Source organism: Chiloscyllium plagiosum, chromosome 31 (genome assembly GCF_004010195.1).
Source record: "Chiloscyllium plagiosum isolate BGI_BamShark_2017 chromosome 31, ASM401019v2, whole genome shotgun sequence".
Classification (NCBI taxonomy): domain Eukaryota; kingdom Metazoa; phylum Chordata; class Chondrichthyes; order Orectolobiformes; family Hemiscylliidae; genus Chiloscyllium; species Chiloscyllium plagiosum.
The window spans coordinates 39980487-39986886 of NC_057740.1; positions in this window are offsets into that span (position 1 = coordinate 39980487).

The following is a 6400-nucleotide window of genomic DNA, read 5'->3' on the forward strand; positions in this document are numbered from 1 at the left end:
AAAAACACACAGACTTCATTCAATAGACCATGAAATACAAATGATTTCTTAGGGAATATCCATGAAAAAGTTAAAAATATGCAGCAAGAGGGAGCAGAGAAAAAGAAACTGAATTGAAAACAGGAACACTGGCTCAAGTTTTGCGTTGAGAAAAATAACTTAAACTTGATGAGGGAAAGAATATGCTTTCAGTGCTTTTGGCGAGGCAGTGTTGGAGGTGCATATTAAAGACATGCTGCACTGTGTATACAACTTACACAAAGGATGCTATTATAATCACTGGAACTAATGCTGGGCCTTGAGAATTTAAGGATCTCCAGACAGTATAGCATTTAATTTTGCACCAAGGACAAAGAGAAGATGGATGGACCATGGGCATGTGCAAACAAAGAGCCTCCAGAATCTATTTTACATCAAGTACAATTCATAAATTAGCATCCATGAGCTGCATGAATTAGATCTTCCACTACAGTCGCACCCCCTACTGAGTCAGTTTTGTTTCAGCTCCCAATTTTTCTTTTGAAGGGAAGGGTTTGTTGTGTTATGAAGTTCTGCTATGCACGATGTCTAACTTAATACCTAGTGTTAAACTCTAAAATATTTTAACAAAGAACTGTACCAGATGGTCATGGAATGCAGAAGACTATAAGTTTTGTCAATACAAAATAGTTTTGTACAAATCTGATAAAAAGGGAATAAGAACCTGAAGTTGGAAGCAGATATTTTGTTTTTTAAACTGTAAAATACAAGATATAAATAAATGTAAAAGGGAGAATTCCGTGTTACAGTTCAGTTAGCCTGCTTGATTGGCACCCTATCCACTATATTCAAGATCCACTCCCTCTAATACCAACACTCAGTAGCAGCGGTGTGTACTATCTACAAGATGTGGATGTGTTGGTGTTGGACAGGGATGGACAAAGTTAAAACTCACACAACACCAGGTTATAGTCCAGCAGGTTTATTTGGAAGTACTAGCTTTCAGAATGCTGCTCTGAAAGCTAGGACATACTTCCAAATAAACCTGTTGGACTATAACCTGGTGTTGTGTGATTTTTAACTCTATCTACAGCATGCACTACAGAAACTCACCACGCATCCTGTAGCAGCATCTTCTCAACCCATGACCACAATCGCATGGAAGGACAAGAGTTGCAGATGCATGGGAGATCTACCCCATTGCAAGATGCCCTCCAAGCCACAAATCATCCTGATTTGAGCTATATCATCATTTCTTTCACCATCACTGGGTCATAATCCTGGAACTTCCTTTACAATGTTGTTGATGTACCGACCACCAACCCCAAACACTGCAGCAGTTCAAGAGGCATATCACCACGACCTTCTCAAGGGCAATTAAGTCTGGGCAATAAATGCTGGCCTAGCCAGCAACACCCACATCTTATGAACAAATAAAGAAAATTATAATGTTTTTTCAAATTAATTCTTGAGATGTTAGTGCTGCTGACAAAGCCTTTAGATTAACATGTGGCCAGACTTGAATTTTGAGTGCAGACAGCTTGAATGATTGACAGAACATGTTGCAACTTTGAGGTAAAGTTTGCAAACCATCACAGATTCTTTTCCTTAGGTCATACCTGAATCTGCTGTAAACTCATTGATAGAGATTTGTTGCTATATTTAGATAATTGTGGTAAAAATCAAAAGAACTGTAGACGTTGTAAATCAGAAACAATAACAGAAATTGCTGGGAAAACTCAGCAGGCCCCAACTGAGAAAGTAATGGTGAACCATTTTGAATTGTTAACATTTTCATACAACTGAATGACTTGCTACTTCAGAGGACAGTTAAGAAAGAACCGCATTTCTGTGAGGGAGTTATATGTAGGCTAACCAGGTAAGGATTTCCTTTCTTAAAGGGCATTAGTAAACCAAGTAGGTATTTATAATATTGGTTACATGATCTCCATGAGACTAGTCTTTTTAAAAAGTCCAAATTCTATTGAATGCAAATTTCGCTGGACATGATGAGATATGGCCCAGACATCCCAGACATTCACCTCAAGTCTGGATTACCAGTTTGGGGCATTACAGCTACACTAGTGCCTTGCCAAGGGAGTGAACAGGAGTCCTCAATCTAGTTAGCCATGATGTTATCAAATGACAAAGCAGACTTAAGGGGCCAAATGGCCAACTTCAGTTTATAACTTTGTGTATACAAGGCCAAACCTAGTGAGGATGGCAGATTTCTTCCCCTAATGCACATTAGTGAACCACTTGGATATTTAAATATAACCCAACAGTTTTATGGTCAATTTAACCCAACAACTTTATGGACTGACTTGTTAGTAGTCGGGTACTTAATACTGAATTTGAATTTTCATGATGGGATTTGAGCTGATGTGCTCTGGTTTATCCAGTATATAACAGGCTACACCACCATACCCTAGTCAGCTAAAAGCTCCAGGATGTGTAGCAACAGGAGCCACTGATGGATGTGTGAGAGAACCATTCTGGAAACTGTAGCAAGCTCCCTCTAGTTGGCACTGTAATCTGCTTCTAAAAATAGGAAAGAGCTTTCAAACGCAGAAAGCAATGCAACGTTTCCAAGGTTTCAAAGTAGGCCTTAGGCTTTTAACTCCCACCAAACCCCAAGAGTTGAACATTCATGTTGGAGGATCTCTTCTAGAAATCCTGTAATCCTTGAAAAAATGCGACGAAAAACCCTCTGTTGAGAATTGCCTGTTACCCTCCAGCCGCTGTGCTATCTCTTTAATTGCAAAATATGTGTGTCTTTTCTAAAGTCAAATCAATATTGCTGTGGTCACCACTCCTTTCTTGTTCCTTTACACCCTGCCAATCCTTCTGACTCAAGATACTGACTTGAAAGTCAGTATTACACTACTTCCTAGCCTAACTCATGCTTTCTTGAGGTCTGTTAAAAAGAATACTTTGGCTCCCTCAGTCTTCCAGAAAATAGGAAGACGAAAATTTCCAGACAAAAATAAAAGACTGAAATTCATTTATTTTGCCTTCTCCCACTTTTGTAGGAACACAACACTACAATTGTCTAAGGAAGGGTCACTCGACATGAAACGTTAACTCTGATTTCTCTCCATACATGTTGCCAGACCTGCTGAGTTTTCCCAGCAATTTCTGTTATTGTTTCTGATTTACAACGTCTACAGTTCTTTTGGTTCTTACCACAATTATCTAAATATAGCAACAAATCTCTATCAATGAGTTTACAGCAGATTCAGGTATGACCTAAGGAAAAGGATCTGTGATGGTTTATAAACTTTACCTTGAAGTTGCAACATGTTCTGTCAATCATTCAAGCTGTCTGCACTCAAAATTCAAGTCTGGCCATATGTTAATTTAAAACATTGAATTCAACATTGTAAAAAGGAAGCAATGGGCTGAGGCCTTTCATCCAAACTAGCACTCAAGAAGGAGACACCATGTTAAATATTACCTAATCTAGCATTCAGTAATGTTATTACACAGCTCTGGAATGGTTGGAACTTGAATCCAGGCCTCCTAACCCAGTGGTAGGGACACTACCATACTGATAGGTATTTATCAATCTGAGACCAATCTGGAAATTAAAAACCCGTGTCAGTAAAATGTGGACATGATTCTTATGAAAAGCCCAGGTGACTCATTCAGAAAGGTGATGGTGATGTCATTAAATTGACGGTCTGAGAGGTCCATAGGGGCTATCTGGAATAGACAGTTGTTCTAGTAGTGACCACAAAACATTTGCACTGAAAACCCACCTGATTCACTAATGTCCTTAAGGGAAGGAATCTGCTGTCCTCACCTGGTCTGGCCCACAGCAATATGGTTGACTTGTAACTTCCATCTGGGCAATTAAAGATGGACAATAAATGCTGACCTAACCAGTGACACCCACAACCTGCAAAATAAGTTTTAAAAACTAATATTTCTAAGGAGAGTAAATCTTCTGTCCTTGCCCTGCCTGGGCCTCCATGTGACTTCAGTCCCACACTTACTTAAATGCCCTCTGATGTGGCTAAATAAGCCTCTCAGTCAGGGAAAGCCAGTATGGCCAATAAATGCCAGCCTTGTTCTCACCTCAGGCATGAACTCTTTTGTACGAAAAGACAGAGATGAAGACGGAGGACATCTGGTAGAAAGAAAATACAGAAGGCACTCGGATGAAAGACATTGAGGAGAGAGTATGAAAGAAATGTTGGGGTGTAGGGGGAGAGATGGAGAGGAGTCGAGCAAACTAGACTTTGAGGGAGAGGAAAGAGAGGATGTAACAGAGAGGGAGTGAGGTACAGAGAGATGTTAAAAGAGACAGAGAAGAGAAAGGAAGGGGCCTGTCAAATATTATTTCATTTACTGGATGTTCAGTCACCTACAGTGTTCTGGAAACATCTAAGAGACAGCCCAGGGATTTGATACTCCTTTGCATAGGCAGAAAGAGAGAGAGAGAGAGAGAGCATGAATGTGTTTGAAGAAGGAAGCAATTACAGATAGGCTTCCCAGTGGCGAGGGCACTGATTCCTTTTCATGTTGACGGGATGCAAGGACTACATTCTAATACTTTCCTATAGGGCTGTACCTGTCACTAAAATTTCAGATGAACTGTGCTTTCTCCCCACTTGTGTTTGTGTGCGCACATTTTTGTTTTTTCTCTGTAAATGGCCTAAAACATCTGAGGAATGGGCTGAATGAAACTAATCTACATACATTTGTACAAAACTGCAGGATCAGGCAAAAATCCTGATGAGATCTTGCTTCACAGCCCTTTCTGTTGAAAGTGTCATATTATATTATGAGGAACTCTGCTGCTTTTGTGTTTTTACCCACCTTTGTTTTATTCATCTGGGTTTCTTCAAATATAATTTTCAGCTTTCATTCTCTCTTCATCACCGTATTTGTTTTCAAATCCCTTCATGACCTTAGCCCTACCTCTCTATAACCTCCTCCATCTCCTTAACCCTCCATTTTTTGTAACTTCCTCCAGCCCCACAACCCTCCCTGTCAATTCCTCCAGACTCACAAGCCTGCATTCCTCAAGTCTGATTTTATACATTTTCCAATATTAGTTGATCCACTATTGGCTTTATCTGCTTAGGCTGTTAGCTCTTGAGCTTCCTCCCTAAATCTCTCCACGTCTGTTTCCTCCTTTAAGATGCTCCTTATAATCCATCTCCTATGTCCTAATATATCTTTATATAGTTTGTTTTCAGGATTCATATCCAGGTCCCCAGAACGTTATCTGGGTCTCTGGTTTTAACAGGAGAAAGTGAGTAGTACAGATGCTGGAGATCAAAGTCAAACAGTGTGGTGCTGGAAAAGCACAGCAGGTCTGGCAGCATCCAAAAGCAGGAGAGTCAAAGTTTCGGGCATAAGCCCTTCATCAGGAATGTCCTTTAGGGAGTGCAGCGGAGATTCCTCAGGATGTTGCATGGAATGGAGCATTTCACCCCCACACATTCCTGATGAAGGGCTATGGCCGAAACATCGACTCTCCTGCACCTTGGATGCTGCCTGACCTACTGTGCTTTTCCAGTGCCACACTTTTTGACTCTCTGGATTAACAGTCCAGCGATAATACCACTAGGCCATCGAACCCCCACATGGCTTTGAATGTTATGTCACATTCAAGTACTTTTTAAAGTTTGTGAGGTTTCCTGCCTCGACTACTTTCCCAGGCAGTGCATTCCAGATTCCCACCACCTTCTGGTTGAAAACACTTTTCCTCAAATCCCCTCTAAACCTCCTGCCTTGTAATTTAAAATTATGTTTCATTGTTATTGATACGTCAACTAAGAGGAGTAGCTGCTTTCTAACCACCTGTCCACACTTCTCATAACCTTATACATGTCTATCGTGTCCCCTCTCAGCTTTCTAAGAAACAATTTAAGCTTATCCAGTCTCCCTTCATCGTTGAAATGCTCCATTCCATGCAACATCCCGATGAATCTCCTCTGCACCCCCTGCATGGCAATTACATCTTTCCTATAGTGCGGTGACCAGACCTGCACACAGTACTCTGGTCGTGGCCTAACCCAAAGTTTTGTACCGTTCCAACATAACTTCCATGCTCCTATAATCTATGCCACAATTGATAAAGGCAAGTTCCCTGCGTGCCTTCTTAACCACCTCACTAACCTGTCCTGCCACCTTCAGAGATTTTGTGAACAAGCTCCCCAAGATTCCTCTATTCCCCTGAGCTTCCTTGTGTTCTGCCATTCATTGAGTACTCCCTTGTCTTGTTACTTCTTTCAAAGTGCATCACCTCATATCTTTCAAGACTAAGTTCCATTTGCCCATCTGACAGATCCATCCACATCTTTCTGCACAACCTGAAATCAATATATCACCCGTGAGATTCAGCATCGTATTGACCATTGGTTTAATCTTTTTCTCAAGAGAATCTTGCAATGGGAAAATTTCAGTG